This window comes from Miscanthus floridulus, chromosome 6, assembly GCF_019320115.1.
Source record: "Miscanthus floridulus cultivar M001 chromosome 6, ASM1932011v1, whole genome shotgun sequence".
Taxonomy (NCBI): domain Eukaryota; kingdom Viridiplantae; phylum Streptophyta; class Magnoliopsida; order Poales; family Poaceae; genus Miscanthus; species Miscanthus floridulus.
In genome coordinates, this window is record NC_089585.1 from 127019078 (window position 1) to 127042411 (window position 23334).

The 23334-nt window shown below is 52.2% G+C and overlaps 1 pseudogene; it reads left to right on the top strand.

Moving 5' to 3' along the window:
* Positions 1–13362: 13362 nt before the first annotated feature.
* LOC136461199 (uncharacterized) lies at positions 13363–21883 on the top strand (annotated as a pseudogene).
* Positions 21884–23334: the final 1451 nt, after the last annotated feature.

The window sequence follows — 23334 nt, forward strand, 5'->3', positions numbered from 1 at the left end:
CCCTACATAAATACCCGAAGAGTCTCGCCCCTCCTCGTCTTACCTTGCCTGCATTAGCACCGCCTCCATCGAGCCGTCGCTAGAGCAGCGGGTGTCGGGAAGAAGAGGAGAGAAGAGCGAGCCTAGGGAGAAAGCGAGAAAAAAGCGAGAGCGTGGGAGAGAGAGAGAAAACTCACCGCCGCACCCGATTCCTCCATCGCACCCATGGCCGGCGACATCGTCGTTGTCGAGGCGGACCCCTGGGACCCGTCGGACGTTACCGAGGAGATGCTTCAGTCGCTTGTCGATGGTGGACTCCTTCACCCGATGACAGACCCCACCAGGCCAGAGTGGATTGCTTCGTAAGGTGAGTCGGAGCTGAGGCCTCACGACGGCTACATCGTGAGCTTCGTCTCCTTCCACGAGCGCGGCCTCGGCGTTCCGGCGGACCAGTTCATGCGGGCGCTCCCGCACTACTACGGCATGGAGCTTCACAACTTCAATCCCAACTCCATTGCTCAGGCGGCTATCTTTGTTGCCGTCTGCGAGGGGTATTTGGGGATTGCTCCCCATTGGGAGTTGTGGCTCCACCTATTCCGGGCGAAGCACACTACCAAGCCGATGGGTATGTCGGGTAAGAGGAAGGCGACGAGGGCTGACGACTGCACTCTCTAGGTGCGCTAGGACCGCTAGCACCTCTACATCCCGACCCAGCTCGCGTCCTCCAACTGACGGTGGTACACGAGCTGGTTCTACCTTCATAACGATGACGGAGGACTTCCTCCTTACACTGGGCAGATTGTGGGGAGCTGCCCAGAGAGATGGAAGTGGGGCGTCCCGAAGGATGACCAGCCCAAGCTAGAGCCGCTCCTGGAGGGGCTGGCGAGGCTACGGGCCATGGCCTCACCATGGCTGTGGTTGTGGCCGCCTTCCACCGCCGGAGGGTGCTGCCGCTGATGGCTCAGCGGCGGCGGCTATTTGAGAAGAAGCCGGGTGAACCCATGGAGGGCATCCGGATGTCCTCCTCCGCCCTTTCCGACGAGGAAATCCTTCGTCGGGTGGGGGAGACGGTAGAGGTGAGGCAACTTGACCCCCTTCGCGATGCGACCATCGCGGGGGTTCCTTTCACTGGTAAGTCGTGTGCCGCTGTAGCCTCTGAACCTCCTCAGTCTCCCCTTACCCCTTGTTCCCTTATGCGCGTTTGTCGTTCCTTTAGGGGATGAGGGATGTGCGCTCCTCTCCGTCGCCCGTTCCTGAGGACGCGAGGCGGCGGGCGATCAACCGGGTGCATGCCGACGCGCAGAAGACACGGAAGGACGCCAAGGCGGCAAAGCGCACGAGGCAAATCCTCGCGTGCGAAGGGTTAGATCAGCGCCGCCGTCAACAAAGGAAAGATGACCTCCCATTGGAGGAATCCCCGTCGACGGAGGCCTCGAACAGGGATGATGGGGGCGAGGCGGGGCGAGGTCCCCTAGACCACCTTCCTGACATAGTGGAGGTAGGTGGTGCCCGGGGCGCTGGCCAGCAGCCCGGCACTCCCGGGAGGAGGAGGAGAAGCGGACCCGGGGCCGGCGGTTGCCCGCTCTAGGGCCGAGGCCGACACGCCCGAGGCCCGGGCGTTGGGCAAACGAGCCGTCAGCCCGGTGGGCTCGGTGGCCGTGGTGGAGCGAGTGGCGGTGGAGACGACGCCATCGCCCCCGCAGAGGACTGAAGGGGCACCGGGGTCCATTGAGGACCGACCGGCGCCGATGGATACGGAGGCGACGCCTCTGTCACCACCTCCGCTGTTGCGGACGAGGTTCGCTGTGGCGAAATAGTTGCCGCCCCGTTCAAGGTTAGTGTATTTTTAGCGGGGTCATAGTGCATTCCGTTCGCCCTTTTGGTCTCGCGCTGACCCTATAGGTTATTTTTCCTTAGTCGAAAGCGGCCTACGGATGAGCTCCCCTTGGCGCCCCTTAAGGCGCTAAAGGCGAGCCTCGACTCCTCTGCCCACTGGGTGGCAGAGTTACAAGCCACTATCCAACACGGCGCGGCATCGACGAGGGTCAACCCAAGGGGGCCGGCTGCCCAAGGAGGGGTTGCCGAGGCGGCCCCTACACAGTCGAGGGAGGGAGCGCTTCCGCCTCGTGGGGGCGAGGCTCACGAGTCGGATGGGGCCGGCGTGCCCTTGGTTGCCTAGGCCGCTGGGGTCTCTGAGGCTGAGGCGACGGAGGCCATGGCGCCCACGACCGCCAAGACCATAGTGGCCGCGGTCGGTGTCTCTGCATCTACCGAGGCCACGATGGTGGAGGCCGAAGCCCCCGAGACCATCGAGGCCATAATTGCAGAGGCTGGAGCCCCCGAGATCACCAAGGTCGTCGTGATGGCGGTGAGGCCGTCTATCCAGGAGGCGGAGATGCAGGCAGCGGAGGCCTCGGTGGCGCCCTTGGTTCAGGGCCCACCGTTGTTGCGGGAGAGCGCCCAGGAGGCAGAGGTCTATCTGATCTCCTCCGACGATACTTCCCGGGCGCGGGAGGTGGTCGACGCCGAGGATGCCGGTGCCGTGGAACAGTCGGCACCGTTCTTGGACAGGGGAAGCTCGGCCCTCGTGCGGGCGCGACCCGAGCCTCGGGGGTGGGATCACCCGCGAGTACTGTGGCGGAGCTGGGATGACCCTGAGGGGGAGCCTCTGTTCACCCTCGAGGATGCAGCCGAAGGCGGGCGCTGGGGCACCTTTGAGCAATACCGCCAGCTGGCAGAGCGGTCGCTACAGACGGCCCTGTTCGTGGTGACCGACGAACTGCCCGGAGTTGCCCAGGTTCGTGTTTTCCTTTCTCGCGCGACGTTGTCCTTTTCTGGTTTTGTTGCAACCAATGACCCTCGTTCTGCTTCCCTAGGAGCTCGAGACCCGGTCGCTTGGGAAGTCGGTCTTTCTCCAGCGGGAGAGGGGCGTCTGGGACCAGCTTCAGTGGTAGAAGGACCATCTTGCCAGCGCCAACGAGCTCCTATCATCATGGAGCGTGGAGGTAGAGGACCTCTACCTTCGTTGTGTCGACGCGAAGGTCGAGGCGGCCACGGCCTAGACGCAACTCGCCCCTCTGGCGGTGCGGGTTAAGGAGTTGGAGGAGGAGCTTACCCGCGCGGTCAGCGATTGGGATGCCTTCAGGGGCCGAGCCATTGAAGCTACGGCCTCGGCCGCGGCTCATGCGGGGCAGCTAGGGGCGGAACAGAGGGCGCACCAGCTGACGAAAGGTGCCTTAGACGAGGCCCTTGCTGTAGCTAAGGCCTCACGGACCGAGGCTGTAATTTGGAGGGGGCGGTCGAGGGTGAGTTTTAGTCCCCTCATTTTGTTTTCTTTTTCTTATGTTCACTCCCTAACTCCCTTGCATGACGTAGAGCTGGGGAGTGAGGCTTCCAGGGCGGCCGAGGCTTCTTGGGTCGAGGCCCAGCGCTTGAAGGAGGAGGCCGAGGCTTCCCGGGCCGAGGCCCTGCGCTAGAAGGAGAAGACCGAGGCTTGTCAGGTCGAGACCCGACGCTGGGAGCAGAAGGCCAAGGGTGAGTTCTGTGGGCTTCTGTCCCTAACTTAGGTTGTTTTTTTTTCTTCTCACTCGGCCTTATTCCATTTTCCTCGGTGCAGAGTCGGAGGCGGAGATCACTCAGGCCACTGAGGCTTCCAGTGCGGTGCAGACGGTGCTCGAGGCCGAGATCGGGGATCACAAGGCACTGAAACGTGCTGCCCTTTCCACCTGCGAGGCCATAGAGGTCGAGGGGGTTCAGTCAGGCAGCTCCCTGGGGAGCCGTCTGACCGCGCTGAGCAACCAGGTGCGTGAGCGGCTCCGAGGAGCGCTGCACATTAGTGTCAAGTGCGCGCTGACTGTCATCTCTTCTCACTACATCGGCGTCGACCTCCCGGCCATCAGCGATGGGTATGTCCTGCCTGATGATGATGAGGAGGTGGACATGGTGGTCATGAAGCTGATGGAGACGGCGGAAGGCCCTAGCACGGTGCTGGCGACGCTCTTCGAAGAGGAGGTGGTTCCTCCCTTACCATCTGCTGGTGCTGAAGACCCTGAGCCTTGATATGTGCCCCGAAGGCTATGTAAAAGTAAAGTAGGGGTTATTTTTTGCATCGTAACGCTTGTGGCCATCGAGGCCTTTATTTCTAAAGTATTTGTGTTTCTTAGTTGTTTTTCTTATGTTTCTGAGCCTCTGCCCTCTGTTGCCCCTGATCGGATTTCGTTTGCAAAGCACCCCGTTGGGGCCTAAGCCATCCCTTGAGCGAGAGGTAGTGAGGGAGTGCCATAGCCTGGAGGTGTAGGCTGTCTCGTGACTCTATCGGCCTCTTGCTTAGGAAACAGACCTTGGTTCGAGGAGTTTTTACAACTGATTCGTCAGAGCCTGCTAGAGTCTTGGCGTAGGAATTTTTGCAAAAAATAACTAAAGAATGGTGCGTGGGACCTAGGGGGGAGTCCCCCATCTAGCCTCCGAGGGAGGCTTGGTTCTGCCAAGGCAGAGCTGAGTCTCCCTTGTCGTGTTATTGTACTGCCGAGACCTACGATGGGCTCGGGGGGTTTCTCGAAAAATTAGACCAACTAAAGAACGCTTTTTAATTGTATTTCGAGAAACGATATATACAATGCTTGGAAATTTAGGGATAAAAGCGACGTAGCTGTTCTATGTTCCAAGCGTTGGTGAAGACTTCGCCCTTCTCGTTGGCCAGCTTGTAGGTCCCGGGCTTTAGTACTTGGGCGATGATGTACGGTCCTTCCCATGGCGGGGTCAGCTTTGTGGCGACCCTTGTTGCTCTGTGCTAACCTCAACACCAGGTCACCTACCTTCAAGTCTCGGCCTCGGATGCGTCGGGCCTGATAGCGCCATAGGCTCTGCTGGTATTTGGCCAAGTGTAGTAGCGTGACATCTTGGGCTTCCTCCAGTTGATCAAGGGCGTCCTCTCGGGTGGTGCGGTTACTTTGTTCGTTGTAGGCTTGTTGCCTCGGGGAACCATATTCCAAGTCGGTGGGGAGGATGGCCTCGGCCCCATAGACCAGGAAGAAAGGCGTGAACCCCGTGGCTCGGCTTGGAGTGTTCCTTAGGCTCCAGATGACCGACGGGAGTTCGGCGAGCCATTTCTTGCCAAACTTTTTCAACCGATTGTGAATCCTTGGCTTGAGGCCTTGTAGGATTATGCCGTTGGCACGCTCTACTTGGCCGTTGGTCCTTGGGTGTCCTATGGCTGACCAGGGCACACAGATGTGGTGGTCATCGCAAAAAGTCAAGAACTTTTTGCCAGTGAACTGTGTTCCGTTGTCGGTGATGATGGTGTTGGGGACCCCAAACCTGTGGATAATGTTAGTGAAGAACAGCACCGCCTGCTCGGATTTGATTCGATTGATCGGATGAGCCTCGATCCATTTGGACAACTTGTCGATTGATACCAGTAGGTGGGTGTAGCCCCCAGGGGCCTTTTGCAGAGGCCCGACCATGTCGAGCCCCCATACGGCGAACGGCCATGTGATGGGAATGGTTTGTAGGGCTAGGGCCATGAGATGTGTCTACCGAGCATAGTACTGGCATCCTTCGCAGGAGCGTACTAGCATGGTAGCGTCGGCGACCACCGTCAGCCAGTAGAACCCTTGGCGGAAAGCATTCCCTACGAGCGTCTGAGGCGTCGCATGGTGCCCGTAGGCGCCTGCGTGTAAGTCCCAAAGCAGGGCTTGGCCCGCCTCGGCACTGATACATCATTGGAGGACACCTGAGGGACTTCGCCTATACAATTCATCATTGTAGAGGACGTAAGCCTTGGCTCGGCGCGTGAGCCATCGGGCTTCAGTCCTGTCGCTAGGAAGTTCCCCCCGATCGATCCAATCAAGGAACGAGATTCGCCAATCCGCGTCCTGGTCGGTCTGCGGGGGCTCGGCGCTGACTTCCATGACCTCGGGCTCGGTCGAGGGGGTCTCGGCAGCAGAGGGGGCATCGAGCTTTGCCATGGGTTCCGCGGGTGGGCCCTCCTCTGTTGTCGAGGTGTAGCTAATGGAAGGTTTGTAGAGGTCTCTGGCGAAAACGTTCGGGGGGACCGGGGCCCATGCCGAGGCCATCTTTGCCAGCTCGTCGGCAGCCTCGTTGTACTTCCGTACGACGTGATTCAGTTCGAGACCGTCGAACTTGTCTTCCAGGCATCGTACCAACTTGCAGTAAGCCTCCATTTTGGGGTCGAGGCAATTTGACTCCTTCATTACTTGATCTATGATGAGCCGCGAGTCGCCTCGGACGTCAAGGCGCCGTGCCCCAAGTTCAGTGGCGACTTGTAAGCCATTGATGAGGGCCTCATACTCGGCCACGTTGTTGGAGGCGGCGAAGTGGAGTCGCACCATGTGGCGCATGTGTACTCCGAGGGGCAAGATGAAGAGCAGACCCGCGCCTGCCCCGGTCTTCATTAGGGATCCGTCGAAGTACATGGTCCAGCACTTCGTCTGAATTTGAGCAGGTGGCAGTTGGGTATCTGTCCATTCAGCCACGAAGTCGGCCAAGACCTAAGACTTGATCGCTTTTCGAGGCGCAAAGGTCAAGGTTTCCCCCATAAGCTCGACATCCCACTTGGCTATCCTGCCCGAGGCCTCCCGATTATGAACTATCTCACCCAGGGGGAAAGATGATACCACAGTCACTGGGTGTGACTCGAAGTAGTGACGCAGTTTGTGCCGGGTCAGGACTATGGCGTAGACCAGCTTCTAGATGTGGGGGTAGCGTGCTTTGGTCTTGGAGAGCACCTTGCTGATGAAGTAAACAGGACGTTGGGTGGGCAGAGCATGCCCCCTTCCTACCTCTCTACCACTATGGCAGCGCTAACCACTTGGGTCGTTGCGGCAACATAGAGTAAGAGGGCCTCGTCCCTGGCCAGGGGTACCAGGATGGGAGGATTGGTGAGCAGCATCTTGAGTCTATCGATGGCTTCTTCGGCCTCGAGGGTCCACGAAAAACGCTCGGATTTTCTCAAGAGTCGGTACAGAGGCAAACCTTTTTCGCCGAGGCGTGAGATGAAGCGGCTCAGGGCCGCAAGGCATCCCATGACTCTCTGTACTCCCTTGAGGTCTCTAATTGGTCCCATGCTAGTTATGGCCGAGACTTTCTCCGGGTTGGCTTCAATGCCGCGTTCCGAGACTGTGAATCCTAAGAGCATGCCTCAGGGGACCCCGAACACACACTTCTCGGGATTGAGTTTGATGCCCTTTTCCCTAAGGCATTTGAAGGTTATCCTCAAGTCATCAACGAGATCCTCAGCCTTTTTGGTTTTGACCATGATGTCATCTACGTAGGCCTCGACGGTCTACCCGATGTTGTCGCCAAAGACCTGGGTCATGCACCGCTGGTATGTGGCACTTGCGTTTCTGAGGCCAAAAGGCATAGTCACGTAGCAGTACATGCCAAATGGTGTGATGAAAGAAGTCGCGAGCTGGTCGGACTCTTTCATCTTAATTTGATGGTAACCAGAATACGCATCAAGGAAAGACAGGGTCTCGCACCCTGCAGTAGAATCAATGATTTGATCGATTCGGGGTAATGGAAAGGGGACTTTTGGACAGGCTTTGTTCAAACCAGTGTAGTCTACGCACATCCTCCATTTCCCATTTTTCTTCTTGACTAACACGGGGTTAGCCAACCACTCTGGGTGGGACACTTCCCTGATGAACCCAGCCGCCAAGAGTTTCTGTATCTCCTCACCGATGGCCCTACGCTTTTCCTCATCGAAGCGGCGCAGGCGTTGCCTCACCGGTCTAGATCCGGCCCGGATGTCCAGGGCGTGCTCGGTGACCTCCCTCGGTATGCCCGGCATATCCGAGGGACTCCATGCAAATATGTCGGCGTTTGCACAGAGAAAGTCGACGAGCACGGCTTCCTATTTGATATCGAGGGTGGCGCTGATCCTCAGCGCCCGGTCGTCGGGGCAGGCGGGGTCAACCGGGACAAGTTTGATGGCTTCCGTGGGCTCGAATGCCCTCGTACGATGCTTGGAGTCAGGCACCTCGCCACTGAGTTGGTCAACCTGAGGCGAAGCTGGTGGCGATGTCGAGGAGTGCGGCAGCAGAGCGTGGCACGTTCTGCCCTAACTCTCGAACCAGGTCCCGGCAGGTAGTGCCGGAGAGGAAAGCCTGGACGATCTCCGAGTCGCCGACGCTAGGTAACTCGATGCATTGTTTGGAGAAGCACCGGATGAAGTCTTGGAGAGACTCGTCCGGCTTCTGGCGGCAGCTCTTAAGATCCCAGGAGTTCCCAGGGCGCACGTATGTGCCCTGGAAGTTCCCGATGAAGATCCTAACCAAGTCACGCCAGTCGTGGATTTGTGAGGGAGGAAGGTGCTTGAGCCAGGCTCGCGCTGAGTCCGACAAGAGCAAGGAGAGGTTGTGGATGATGAGCAGGTCATTGTCCGCACCACCTAGCTGGCAGGCCAGGTCGTAATCGGCAAGCCAGAGTTCAGGGTTGGTCTCGCCGCTGTACTTCACGAGATTGGCTAGTTGTCGAAATCGGGCTGGGAAAAGTGCAGCGCGGATGGCCCTACTGAAGACCCGAGGGCCTGGCGGTTCAGGGGAAGGACTGCGGTCCTCCCCGCTGTCGTAGCGATCGCCTTGATGTGGGTGGTATCCCCGAGCGGGCCCCTCATTGTCATGGTGTCGTCGCCTGCTGACCACCTCATGGTCTCCCTGTACCTCGCGTCGATTGCCGAGGCGGTCCAGAAGCACGGGGACCTTGTGGGCTATCGGCGCTCGGTCGGGCTCGGGACGAGCCGGGGCTTCCCTGTCCTGTCGAGGCGGTGCCGTGGGTAGGTTCGAGGCACCCCCGTGTCATCGGGAGGCGGAACTCTCGGCCTGCTAAACCGTGGCGGTCTCTAGGAGATCCTAGAGCTCGCCGCGGACCCGGTGCCCCTCCGTGGTAGAAGGCTCGGGCATTGCGCAGACCAGCATTGCCGTAGCCGCGATGTTCTAGCTAGCATGATTGAAGACTGGGGGTTGCTCACTCCCTTCGTCGTCATGGATGCGGTGATGCACATCGTGGGCCCTCCGTCGGGCTCCCCCGCCTTCACCGCGACCTCGCTGTTCTTGTTCGAGAGAGTCTTGAAGCTGCTGCAGAAGGAGTTGGTCTTGTTCGACCTTGGCCTGGAGCTCACGGAGCTGTTCTAGGTCTGGGCGCTGAGGTCGTGCAAGAGCGACGTTCTCATTTTGTGCGGCCGGTAGGACATTGCGTGGGGGCGTGGCGGCACCCGCACCTGGGTGAAGCGGGGAACGGCTACCTGCCCCCTCATCCTCTTTGCCTGCCCTCGGCATCCTGAGCCCGACGTGAAAACACTCGCGATTGGGGTCGTAAGTGCCTTCATCGTCGGAGTCGGAGTAGCCGAAGCAGTAGTCGCTTGCGGCCAAGAACTGGCGCAAAGCCCCAGGGTCGTGGAGTCCAGAGAAATCCACTCTGGGTCATGCCTTGTCCTCATCCGAGGAGTCAGCGTGGGTGCTTAGGTCAAGGCCAAAGCGCTGGCGGCGCTCTAAGGGATCCTCGTGAGCGGTAGTGTAAGCGTAGGCGTAAGAGGCGACGACATTTCTCAACCCAAAGGGGTATGGGGATGGTGCCGTCGCCAGACTCTGCTTCGCCGGGATCGGCTCCTCAGGGAGTGGTGGGGCGGAGCTTGATGACTGGGCATCACCGTGTGTCACCGGCGATTTTCCTTTGTCCAAGCTCAGGCTAGATAGGTCCCCAGCTAGGGACCCTGTGCCAACAGCTGGTCATAGGATGTCAGCGGTGAGCGGCGTGCCGCCCTGGATTCACGTAGCGTCGGGGTGGTCATGCTCACGTTGTGCCTGGCGAGCGCGGCGAGAGCGGCCGCCCGGGCGCCGCCTGCGCCTGGGTTGCCGGTGCATGACTTCATCATCAGTTGGTGGGGCTCGAGGAGTGAGGAGTACCATGTCGTACTCATGCCCTAGAGACATGAACTCTAGGCTCCCGAACCAAACCACCGTGCTGAGACGCAATGGTCGTACGGGGTCTGCCATCCGGAACTTGCTGGGATGATGAAACTGACACGCAGAGGCCCCTACCTGGCGCGCCAACTGTTAGTGTTTCGGACCAGGGGGTCCTCAACCAACCAGTGAATTTGAACTGTGTGCTCCCGATTCCAGATGGTGATGCAAAGAGACACAAGATTTATACTGGTTTAGGCAATCGATGCCCTACGTCCAGTCTGAGAGATCGGTCTTGTATTCCTTGCACCGGAGTGCTCGTAGTAGGGGGTTACAAGCTAGGGGAGAGAGGGAGCTAGTCCCAGGTCTTGGCAAGGTGTCGTGTGGGTCACCTGAGACGTTGCTCTCAGGCGGTTGGGATGTGTGCCTGTGTGTGTGTTACCAGGTGTCCTCCTTTCTCACCCAAAACGGCCCAAGTCCTCTCCTTTTATAGCCTGAAGGGAGGACAAGGACAGTACATGAGCTAACTATACGGTGTCGTGTGAACAGAGGCGGCGTGTCCGGGCCCTGTAGCCTGTTTCTGTGGCGGCATGGTCGTCGGAGTGGTCCGTCCTTAGAGCACTGGGGCGGTGTGGTCGTCCCATCCGATCCTGTGCGTCGTGGGAGCCCCAGGACTGCCTCGAAGTGGGTGCGGCGGTGATCGTGCAAGCCACTGTGGACGGACTATGCGCGAGGCCGAGACTTAGTTGGTGCCGAGGCTGCACCGCAGTGGAGGGGTCTCGGCAGGCACGAACCCCAAGATAGCCGAGACCTTGGTGTACAGTGCCGAGGCCTCGAGTGGGTGGCTGATTGTGGACACAGCGTTAGGACACAGTGGCCGGTAATCCCCGCCGTACCCTGTCCCAGCCGGTATGGCGCTGATCGTGGACACATCGTTAGGACACAGTGGCCGGTAATCCCCGCCGTGCCCTGTCCCGGTCGGTATGGCGCTGATGCGACCTCGGGTCCCGTCAGCCATTCTGTGGCGTTGAGCCATCGTCCGGCTAAGATTGCGGGAGTGGTTGAAGCATTAATGAGACATGGCGTGCTGTCTAGAGAGTCGGTCGAGGCGGGGGGTGACGGGCTGCGGACGAGCCGGGCTCGAGCGACACGGAGAATGAGGCCTCGCGCGAGACGGAGACCGGATTCCTTGCCGAGGCATGCCGCGAGAGGCCTCGTGTGATACGAAGAATGCACCCCCTGCCGAGGCCTTCCATGGCGAGCCTCGTGCGAGGCGGAATTCGCGTCAGGGTGCCGAGACCTCCTGCGCGAGGCTCGAGGCGAGGCAGTGGGCCTGGTGGGCTCAGTCGTTGCGGGTGAGGGGCCCACGGCTTACCTTCTAGCTTTATTTTTTGATGGGACTTTAGCGACCCTTTTGATTGTTCGCTCGGGGTACCCGTTCTAAGGTACCCGACAGATGGAATGCCCATGAGGTAATGAGGTAAACAGCTATGAATCGATGCTTATCCGGGCTGTGTTTGAGACCTTCTTTTGCAGTACTGCTTCTAGCCGGTCCTCTTTGATATTCACTGTGATGCTTGTGCGTGTCTCATGAATTGTTAATTTGAAGATGTCTAAAACAAACTGATCTCGCAAAGCAGAAACATAAGCTTTGAGGATCAACAGTCTTAAGTTATTGTTGACTTTTCATCCCTAAGACATTGTTTTAGAATTAGAATGAGATGAAAATTCATATTTGCTTCATATTTTTTTGTTACCAAGCCTAGCTGTCTGTGAAATTCTTTTGCATGCACATAGCCTCTTACCAAAATATTACATAAATCAATAGGATTAGATATGGCAAGATGCCAACACATGTTTCCTTCAGCTATCATAGATTTTTTTCACTGATAAAATACATGCTTGATGACTGCTTGTCTAAAATTTGTGAAGTTAAGATGGAATTCCTATTTGTTTAATATTCTTTGTTTGCAGGCCCAGCTACCGTGAAGTTCTTTTAGATGCACAAAGCACAGATGTTCAGGAGATAGTCGTATGGTGTAGGAGCCACTACACGCAGTATTTGTATGCCTTCAATCAGTGGGTGCTTCAATCATGATCGTGCATTACCAATGTCTTTGTAGTACTGTATGTATGTATAGCTTCAGTCAATGAGGACAATGTGGTACTATTTAGCAGTGCCATGTAGTAGATTGTATGGCTTCAGTCAAGGACCTATATCAGTAATTCAGTATTCTATGGAATGGATGCTTATGTTGCCTGCGACCCAACCATGACACAAGCATTCATTACCTCCTAGACAATCTCCCCATTCTTAGGCAGTCAAGTTTAATGCATCACCCTTCAAGTACTCTATCTCTTCATCATTCATAAAAGGTTATACAAGACATTTTTGTGATGTGCCACTGAAAGAAACTTAGTGATGCATACTTGTGCATGGCCAAAGTTTTTATGACAATATCTGTGAGATATGCTTAGTTTCAGAAAATATTGTTCTCTTATAAAACTATGATCTTACAAAACTTTTATATGACCATCAACACTTAAAATTATTAATGCATTGCTATATTGAATTGTATCCCATAGATGGAGTTGCTACTGGGCACATTTGGAGCTCAACTCATCTTTATTTGAAACCTTCTAATTTTCTAAACCAACAAGTGAAAAATAAAAAGGTAAATAAGTAATAAAAAAGCATCTATGGCTGGACCGCTTAAGCTCCATCATCACTTTCAGTTCCACATGATATTAGCAAACTTCCCTTCCACATGAGACAAATGTATCACGCTTATCCTATTCTCCAATCTCCATAGTTCTGATTGAGTAAACCTAATGTATACTGCCCATAATTGAAACTCAGTATAGGTATACAGCAAAAAAGAACATATTCTGATTGTTTTTCCCTGTTACACACTTGCAGCGACTATTCAACAAGCAGGAACATGAAAATAGAAGATAGACTTGGAACAGAAGGGTTATATAGCTATTGCATGCTGCAGTCATTATATATAGGAGTTCTAGCACCTTTGTGTATCTCTATGTGGGGCCCTGTGGTGTCCGCGTATATACTGTAATATACACAAAATCAGATCAATGAGATGTTGACATGTCTTCTTTGGTTATCACGAGTTCTTCTGAATCGCTATACTATCTAGGCCTACCACGTATTCTGAACTTCTTTTTCTCTATTCAAGTTGATATAGCCATTATCCGTTCTTGAGAATGATTTCCTCAACCAGGCTATACACAATGTGTATGGAATCCGGTCCTGTTCGCCTGCAGCGGCTGACTGAAGTATCGCAGGCTGGTGCTGGCCCGACACAGGATCATCCGCGCGGCAATGCCAAGCATGATTTCTAGTCGGATTGGGTTTTCGACACGAGCACGGAGCAACCATGGCCCATGGGCCTCGTTTCTTAGTATTTGCCGAGTTGGGACGGCCTTGCTGCTGGAAAGTCGCTGACGGTGCACGAGCAGGAGCCAGGAGCCCAGGAAGCAGGAAGTGAGGGCGTGGGTCCGCTCACCATGGACGCGGCGGCAGAGCCCCTACTGCCGCAGCCGGCGACCGCCCTGGACCACCTCGGCCGGCCGGTCTCCCGCCACACCACCGGCCGGTGGTCCGCAGCCGTCTTCATCATCGGTACCCTACTACCCAAAACAAGCCCCCGGAGCCCGTGGCTGCAGGCAAGTCAACAGGGCCGGCCGTCATCTCCCCCTCTCTGACCCGCCTGCCGCCGTCGGTGTGCGTGTGCCGCAGGGGTGGAGATCTCGGAGCGGTTCGCGTTCGGGGGCATCTCGGGGAACCTGATCACCTACCTCACCGGCCCGCTCGGGCAGTCCACGGCTTCGGCCGCCGCGGCCATCAACGCGTGGAGCGGCGCCGCGCTTATGCTGCCGCTGCTCGGCGCCGCCGTCGCTGACTCATGGCTCGGCCGCTACCGTACTATCATCAGCGCCTCCCTCCTCTACATCCTGGTATGCTCTCGTACTGCTCTCTCGCGGTATCGTCTCTTGGGCCTCTTCGATTCCAAACGAACATCAGCACAAAGCTACCGACTGTTGACAGTTTCCTCATGTAGTCATATCTCAACTGTACCAGTAGGCACTATGCGTTTGTACTAGCATGCACTGATTACTGGAGTGACCCATTACCCATGTGTACCCTGGAATTTGTTTCAGAATTCAGGAATGCTTATTAATGGAATAAGAACACATTCTGCCAAAGTATTGCTAAGAATGGTTCCTCTGCAGTTAACCCTTCGATCCTTCATGGAGTTTATGCTGTTCCATAACTCCATTGATCTTGTCGGTTTATTCCCGACTTGCTCCATGTAACTTTTACCATTTTAATTGACTTCATATTCAGATAAGAGGACCTGTTGCTTCCAGTCCTTTAGTTTCCATTAAGCAACAATAAGACTCCGCTAACCACTATCAACAGTTAATTATGTCCAACTGCCTGAATCTTGAATGGACTGACAATGAAGGAAGATATGCTCGGGAATAGAATGGATTGATTGATGAGAGGTACAGGGTGTATAATATATAGGCAAGGATATCCTAGGGTTTATAGAATCAGATACCCAATCAACGGAGATCCTTGTCTAATAATCAATCATCTACCATTAAACCCCCCGGGCGCCTAGGCCCATGTTGCCAGCCCATTAACCCTCTAATCCTCATTCTAACAAATTTGCCCCCAAGCTAAATCATTTGGACCGAATTACTAAACTTTCTACAGTTTCGAAGAACCAAATCGTGTACTCCCTCTGTCTCATATTACAAGACGTCGTAGAGTTTTTCCCGAAGATCAACGTGGAAGCGAAAATACGCAAACACCCCTACAAGGGAATCACTGCACCTGACTGTGATGTCTGCAGATGGAGCTCGGGAGCAGCGCTCCGGCCAGGAAATGTTTATTCAACTCTCCACACTCACCCTGTTCGCTTGTTGGTTTCAGCCAACCCAAACCAGCCACCCAACAGTGTTTTTCTCTCACAACAAACCAGCACCAGCCAGCCCAAACCAGCCCAGAAACCAACCAGCGAACATGCCGACTACTAGTAGTGGACACCATCGGTAGATTTTCTTTTTCTTTTTTTATTCATCTTCAGCTAGTGGATGACAATGAAGTGACAGTTGATGGTAAGCTGGGGTAGGATCAGACGTGGATGCAGGCCTATAACGTCATCTATTCTGAGACATATTTTGAATCCTACAACGTCTAGCATTTTGCGTCCCGCTTGGCTTATAAGCCGTACTTTTTCAGCCAACGAACAGTATTTTTCTCTCACAACAAATCTGCCAACAGTACTTTCAACCATGGCTTATCAGCCAAGCGAACAGGGCATTGGGACGGAGGGAGTACAACATTACCATAGAGGCACAGAGAAATGTATAATTTGTTTAATCAGTGCTTGGTGTAATCATTGAAAGAGCCTGGGATTAGGAAAGATTACCAATTGACATGACACGCATCATTTATATTTAGTTTGCTGGATTGTATGCAAATTTCGCTGAATTGTATCAACCTTACAGGGACTGGGTATGCTCACCCTATCGTCAATTTTTGTGCCACAACAACCAGCACAATTTGGAGACAGCGTGGGTTCCTCAGTATCCTGGATAGGTGTTCATTTAGCTTTCTTCTATGTGTCTCTTTACATAGTGGCATGTGCTCAAGGGGGCCACAAACCATGTGTCCAAGCATTTGGGGCTGACCAATTTGATGAGAATGATCCTGAAGAATGTGCCTCAAGGAGCTCCTTCTTCAATTGGTGGTACTTTGGGGCATACGGAGCCAATATTATTACAATTTCAATCTTGAATTACATTCAAGATAACATAAGCTGGCAGTTTGGGTTTGGTATCCCATGCATTGCCATGTCTGTTTCTCTTGCAATTTTCTGGCTTGGTACGAAGAAGTACCGCTTCTATCCTCCAGTGAGTAGCGAAGGCCTATTTGAAAATATTGGTAAATCACTTCTTGCATGGATTCGATGCTGTTGTGCATCATGGTATCCAAAGTAAGTCCAATTTAACTACCATTCAGCTTTCTTTTCGAACTATGATCTTATTTCTTCTTTTCTTCTTCTGGGCATGCAGATCATCTGACGAGTGTCACTTTGCAACTACATCATCATCCATGGGAGACAAGTACAACAGAGAAACTAAATATTTCCCTGATGTTGCTGTTGCAGTGCTTAAATTGCTCCCAATAGGGGCAACCTGCCTGATCTATGCAGTTGTCTTTGCTCAATGGATGACATTATTCACTAAGCAAGCAAGTACACTAGATAGGTGGATAGGTACCTTACAGGTACCAGCTGCTACCCTTCAAAGCTTAATCAGTGTGTCAATTGTTGTATTTGTTCCTATATATGACAGCATCCTTATTCCACTGGCCAAGAAATACTCAAGGAACACTTGTGGTATCACAACATTGCAACGAATTGGGATTGGAATGGTTATATCTGTGATCCTGATGGTTGTCGCAGCCCTTGTGGAGATGAGAAGACTCAGGGTAGCAAGAGATTATGGCCTGGTTGACAAACCTGGTGTCACAATCCCTATGAGCTTCTGGTGGGTGGTCCCTCAATTCATTCTGTCTGGTTTGGCAGATGTGTTCACAATGGTCGGCTTGCAAGAATTTTTCTATGACCAAGTACCAGATGGTTTGCGCAGCTTGGGGCTTGCTTTATACTTGAGCATATTTGGACTCGGGAGCTTCATTAGTAGCTTCCTTGTGTATACAATTGACAAGGTAACCAGTAGGGGAGGAGACAGTTGGTTCTCTGACAATCTAAACCGAGGGCACCTTGATTACTTCTATTGGCTTTTAGCTGTGCTCAATGTTCTTGGCTTGGCTGCATACCTGTATTTTTCACAAGTGTATACTCACAAGAGAAAGGGCGTTTTAGCACAGTGATTGTCTGGCAACACCCATCAGGGATAGATTGTGCCTGAGCAATGCATGGGGATGCCTCTCTTTATCATAGCAAGTTTTGGTGGAAGTTCAGCAAAAGCTATTAGGCTGGAAGATGGGTCATGGGTTGCAGCTTGTTACGTTGTTGTACAAACCTATCATGGGAGAGAATACTGTCGGTCGTGGACACACTTGTTGTACTTGTTCTTTTTCCTGTGCATATCTGCTTCAAGCCGTGAGCTATACTATGGTCGTGCAATCTTACTTCGTTTTCTGCAACCATTGCACTCGGGACTGCTCGAGCAGCTTCTGTCCTGGTGGACCAGATGGCTGAGCAGTGAACTCAACCATTACTTCTTTTCCTGATTTGCTTGTGTTTGTCGAGATTAATTATGTTCAATACTTGGTTCATTTTGATAATGTTTCCAGATTCTCGCCCATCTCTGTGGTTTTCGAGAGTCGGGACTTCAAATTGGAGCAAGGATTGGGATCTTGAACTGCTGTAGTTTGGTGAAGACTTACTTGCTTAGTTTGGGTTTGGGATCCAGACTTATTTTGTTATTGTTACTCTCATGTACAGTGAGTACTGAGTAGTATTTACTGCTAAGAACATAATAGCTAATTAGGTGTTCTTTTGTCCATTGGTTATGAGCTTGGCAATATTTCATTTCGAAGATGGCTCTCAAATCAGTTCTGGGAAGATATTTATATCCTCTGTCCTGAAATATAAGGTATAGAAACATTCAAAATTTATCCGAAATTACAAGGTATTATGGGTAAATTAACTCTTTAAAGAAAGCATCCCACATGCATACCTACCATTAATGTCTACCACAGGTCCACCATGTTCAAAATATGGTAAGCACATGATCTCTCTACAGTTAATGAAGGGTTACATGTGTTATTTATTTTACCCCATAATCTGTCCTAAAATTCCTATGATACTATTGTATTTTAGAATGGAGGGAGTAGTTAGAGAAATACCTTTTGTGCTCACAATACCCAAACTGTATAACATTGTTCACAAGAAACATGCTGTTGTTGCTGATGTCCTTAGCACACCTTAGCACAAGCCCACTAAATATCTCTTTTAGCGAATTTTTTGATAAAATAAATAATTGGAATGGATAAAACTGGTTGCATGCATAGCGAATTTTACCTTACAAGTTGATAGTGATTCAATAATTTGGCCTTTGAACGAAAATAGTACCTTCACAGTGAAGTCTCTATAACTTGTTCTAGTCAGTAATAATGGTATTAAGGTCCCACAAGAAATCTGCCAATTAAAACTGCCTTTTAAAAAAAATTAGATTTTTTATGGTTCCTGAAGAAGAAGGTCAAAGATAATCTAGCACGGAGGAAATGAAACTGTAGTAAGTTGTGTTGCTTCTATATGTTGTTATTGCTCGATTTCTATGTGTGCTTATATTTTTTTTAGATAATGGAATAAAGTTTCAGCGTCTAATATCCGTAGATGATATACAGCTGATTGTCAGAATACAAACCAAAGCCATAAGACTCAAACAATCAAGTAAAAACAAAGTTCAGCCCAACTAGATGGCGTGCTTTACATATTGTGTTTGGTGTAATGCATCCATTAAGTGTGGAAATTTTTTTCGATGGATGGCATAAACAAAGGGACGATAAGTACAATTCACTAGTACTGACTCGTGCTATATTTTTTTATTGGTGCTATAATTTACAGCGACTACAGCCACAATAAAACGGGTTTACGTGCAGAGCAATGGTCTGCCCACACCAACCAGAGTTTGCAGTTCAAATGGAAAACACCAACCCGAGACTTTTAGGAAAAAGAAAAAGAATGGAGATCATAAGGACATCGTTTAGTGTTCACTGTTCACGGCAATGGCAGGTAGGAGGGGGCTATCACTATCAGGATGGAACACCATCTGCGGTTGGAGCAATGTTTTTTAAGACTTCGCTATTGAACTGGAAGGCCTTTTGGTGCTACACAGATAGCAGAGCACGCTGACTTCGAAGTTCGAACAGTGCAACAAGGCAGCACAGCAGCAAGGCTGCGGGATGGAGGAGGAGGCGGAGGCGGCGCTCCTGCCGCGGCCAGAGTCGCCGCTCTCCGCGGTGGATCACCTCGGCCGTCCCCGGCCTCACGCGGCGGCTCCGGCCGTTGGCGTGCTGCGCTCTTCATCATGGGTACTTCCTCTATGGTACTCGAAAACTAGGGCCCTCGCTTCTCTTATAATCAGTATTTTTTTTATTAAAAAAGTATTTTTCTCTCACAAAAATAGTATTTTAATTTATTTTTTCAGCGAAGCGAACGAGTCTAGCTTTATCGGTGGTGTCTGTGTGCGCAATTGCGCACCACTTTGTAGTGATTTGTCCTCTCCGTGGTGACCTCAGGAGTGGAGGTGGCGGAGCAGTTCGCCTTCTTCGGCATCATGGGCAACCTGATGATCTACCTGACCGGCCCGCTTGGGCAGCCCACGCCGTCGGCTGCCGCGGCTGTCAACGCGTGGCTTGGCACCGCGCTCCTGCTGCCGCTGCTCGGCTCTGCGGTCGCTGACTCCTGGCTCGGTCGGTACCGTACCATTGTCTGCGCGTCCCTCCTCTACATCATAGTATGAAACACAAACAACTGATTCACCACGCACGATTCTGGCCCTGGTTCAGCTTATGGGTGCTTATAAGTTAGAGCAAAATTATATAATAAGCTACGATGTAGAAAATCTAGTGTCTAAATAAGCGGAGCGTTTGGCTGTTCTGATTATTTCTGGTATAACATTTTACATTAGAAACCCTAAACTTTTCTCAAACTACGTTGTAACTAGACCCAAATAAGAGTTTCTATTTGCATCCTGGTCCTTCTTCTTCAATCGACGCGAGCTCGGAGGGAGCTGGCGGTGGGGGGAGAGACGGCGGTGAGTGAGTGACCCGGTCGAGGAGGCCACCGGCCGGAGGCCAGATCTGCCAGGACCTGCTCCCCGCCGGCGGATCTGGTTCAGGGCCATGCTAGAGGGAGGCGATGACGGTCCTGGAGGCGGGAGCCAGACCGGAGGGAGGTGCTGACGGATGGAGCGGTGCCGGAGAGGGAGGCGGTGCCGGGGATGGAGACCGCGCTGGGGAGGGAAGCCGCGCCGGAGATGGTGGCCGCGCCGGGGAGGGAGGCCGCGCTAGAGATGGTGGCCGTGCCGGGGGCGGAGGCGGCGCCAGGGATGGAGGGAGTGAGCGAACGTGAACCCGTGTTCTCCAAATCGCTCGTGTTTCAGCCGTAGGCTATTTTCCGCGTATAAGCGGACGCGCGATGGCTGGTCGCGAGCACGACGCAACCCTTTTGGCAAGATTTTCGGCTCATCTCGGTTGCGAACGCGAGAATGAGCTGAACCAAACAGGGCCTCTGGAATCTGTATATGGTGTCTTTGAACGAACCTGATCGAATTACTGTTGCTCAACTGTCTCCAGGGGCTAGCGATGCTCACCATCTCATCAGTTTTTCTGACAGAAGAGCCGCCATCAGAGTCTGTAGGCAGGTCGAAGTATTCGTCTTCTGTTCCTGTGGCTCTCTTCTAGCTGTCCCTCTATGTGATGGCATTTGGTCAGGGTGGCCATAAACCTTGCGTCCAAGCATTTGGCGCAGATCAATTCGACGAGAATGACCCTGGAGAACTGGCCTCCAGGAGCTCTTTCTTCAACTGGTGGTACTTAGCTGCATATGGTGGCAACGCCGTCACCGTGTAGATACTGAACTACGTTCAAGAAAACATAACTTGGCAGTTTGGGTTTGGGATCCCATGCCTTGCCATGATAATTGGCCTTGCTCTCTTCGTTTTCGGGACCAAGACTTACCGCTTCTATCCTCTCAAGAGTAGTGGTAGTGGAGGCCTGTTTGAACAAGTCGGCAGATCGCTTGTGGCATGGCTTGCGCCATGGCGACCTTCTTCCATTGAAGCCAACCATTCTTCTGAAACCAAAAAAAAAAAAAACATCACTCTCTTTTTCGTCTTGCAGATTACCTGATGATTCTCACAACTCTCTGCCGTCGTCATCTGATGGCGATACTAGCAACATCGGCAGCGCAAATTTTCCTCATGATGAAGCCACGGCATTGCTCAAGCTGTTCCCTATTTGGGCCACATGCCTGATTTACGCTGTTGTTGTTGCACAGTCCATTACTTTCTTCACTAAGCAGGCAAGCACACTGGACAGGAGGATAGCTAGCATAGTAGTCCCAGCTGCTTCCCTGCAAAACTTGATCAGCGCTTCAGTCATGGTCTCCCTGCCAATCTATGATCGGATCCTCCTGCCCATGGCCAGAAAATGCGCCAAGAACCCTTCAGGCATCACAATGCTGCAAAGGATCGGCGTCGGGTTGGCTATTTCGACCGCCATGGCCGTCGTTGCTGCACTCGTGGAGACAAGGAGGCTCAAGGTTGCTAGTGACTATGGCCTACTGGATAAACCTCAAGATGTTATTCCTATGAGCTTCATGTGGATTGTCCCTCAGTACATTATGGTTGGATTCTCTGATACTTTTGCCATTGTTTGATTGCAAGAACTGTTCTATGACCAAGTGCCTCATAGTATACGCAGCTTGGGCTTGGGTTTATACTTCAGCATAGTTGGGACAGGGAGCTGTCTCACTGAGTGAAGGCCTGGTGCAGTGGTGAGAGCTGTCTCACTGAGTCACCAGGTCGTGGGTTCGAAGCAGCCTCTCCGCAGATTTTGCGAGGGGAAGGCTTGGCTCAGTTTTTCCTTTTCCCAGACCCCACTCATGTGGGAGTCTCCGGCACTGGGTCTGCCCTTTTTTATAGTTGGGACAGGGAACTTCATCAGTAGCTTTTTTGTGTACACCATTGACATGGTGACCAGTAGCACTGGAGGAAGCTGGTTCTCCAACAACGTAAACCGAGCGCATCTGGATTACTTCTACTGGTTTCTTGCCGCCCTCAGTGCTTTTAGCCTGGCTGCTTACATCTACTTTGCACAAATGTATGTGCTTAAGAAAAAGGCTTATATTTCAGCACAAAGACTGCACAGAGCCAAGTCTTGCTTCAAGTGCCTGTATATTGTATTGATTAACTAGAAACATAACCAGGATCTGGATCCTGCCTGTGTCCATCAGATCAGGCCCTCCGGGGGATAAGGTTCATAATTAAAGTAGAAACTTTTGAGCTTTGTTGATCCAATAAATAAGTGGATCATTGAAATTGTTATAAAATAAGAGTGGAAAACCATGATTGGACTGTTTTCTTCCAATTAATGCAATGACACGCATTTCTCCAACATTCCTGCGTGTTCAAGAAAAGAAAAAAAAAATCAAAGTAGCCACCTCAACTACCTAGACAGACAATGCCTAATACCTACTGGCCATCTAGTCTGCCTAGGTACTGCTTAGGCGCCACCCATGGTTAGTGTGTCGCTTCATCAAGAAGAGAGAATAAGTTGCAGGGGAGAGGGCAGAGAGACCAACTCCCTAACACAAGCACAACACGCACATTTTAGGATATTGAAGATCTGCCAACTAAAATTGAACTCTGAAAATCTGAACCACTCACCGCAAAGGAGTAACTTCAAATTGTAGGCTAATTTCTATTTGAAATAGTCCACAAGCATACTACTCAAGTTGTCTCTACAAAATCATACTACTACTGAACCTACCATGATTGTATTACCTCCCTGCTAATTTCTACTTGTAAAGGAGTATGATAATATAACCATGTTCACATTTACAAGTACTGAACCTACTATCATGTGAGTAAGTGAGAGCGCTATTCGGAATTCTTGAGAAATTTGGGGAAACGACTGGCCTAAAGCTTAATATTAAGAGATGCACAGTGGCTCCCATTAGATGTGCTGAGATAAACCTGGACCACATTCTAGAGAGTTTCAAAGGAAAGAGGACAAATTTCCCAATCACATACCTGGGCTTGCCATTGACCTTGGGAAGGCTGAAGGTAATACATGTCCAAAGCATTGTTGATAAATCGAGGTCTCGACTTCTGCCTGGCAAGGACGGCTACTAAATCCGGCCGGAAGAAGAGAATTAGTTCGTTCTGTGCTCAGTGCCATGCCTATATACCTGATGACATCGATCAAGGCGCCGAAGCAAATGGTTGAGGACATTGACAAGATGAGACGACGCTTCCTATGGGCGGGAGACAGCGAGCTTACTGGTGGGAAATGCAAAGTGGCATGGACAACCGTTGCCAAACCAGTGGAGTACGGTGGGTTGGGCATCATTGAATTGGATAAATTTAGGAGAGCTTTGCGGCTCAGATGGCTTTGGTTCCAGTGGACAAACCCAAAGCGGCCATGGAATGGCACTGCACCTCCGGTGGATACCGTGGACATGGCATTATTCAGCGCGGCCACAAAAGTCACCGTCCGAAATGGAAAAAAGGCTTCCTTTTGGCACTCCAGCTGGATTGACGGCCGGCCACCATCCAGTCTGTGCCCGCAGCTGTACAAGCACAGCAGGCGCAAAAACAGATCAGTAAGGGAAGCATTGCTAAATGGAAGATGGATCCGTGACAT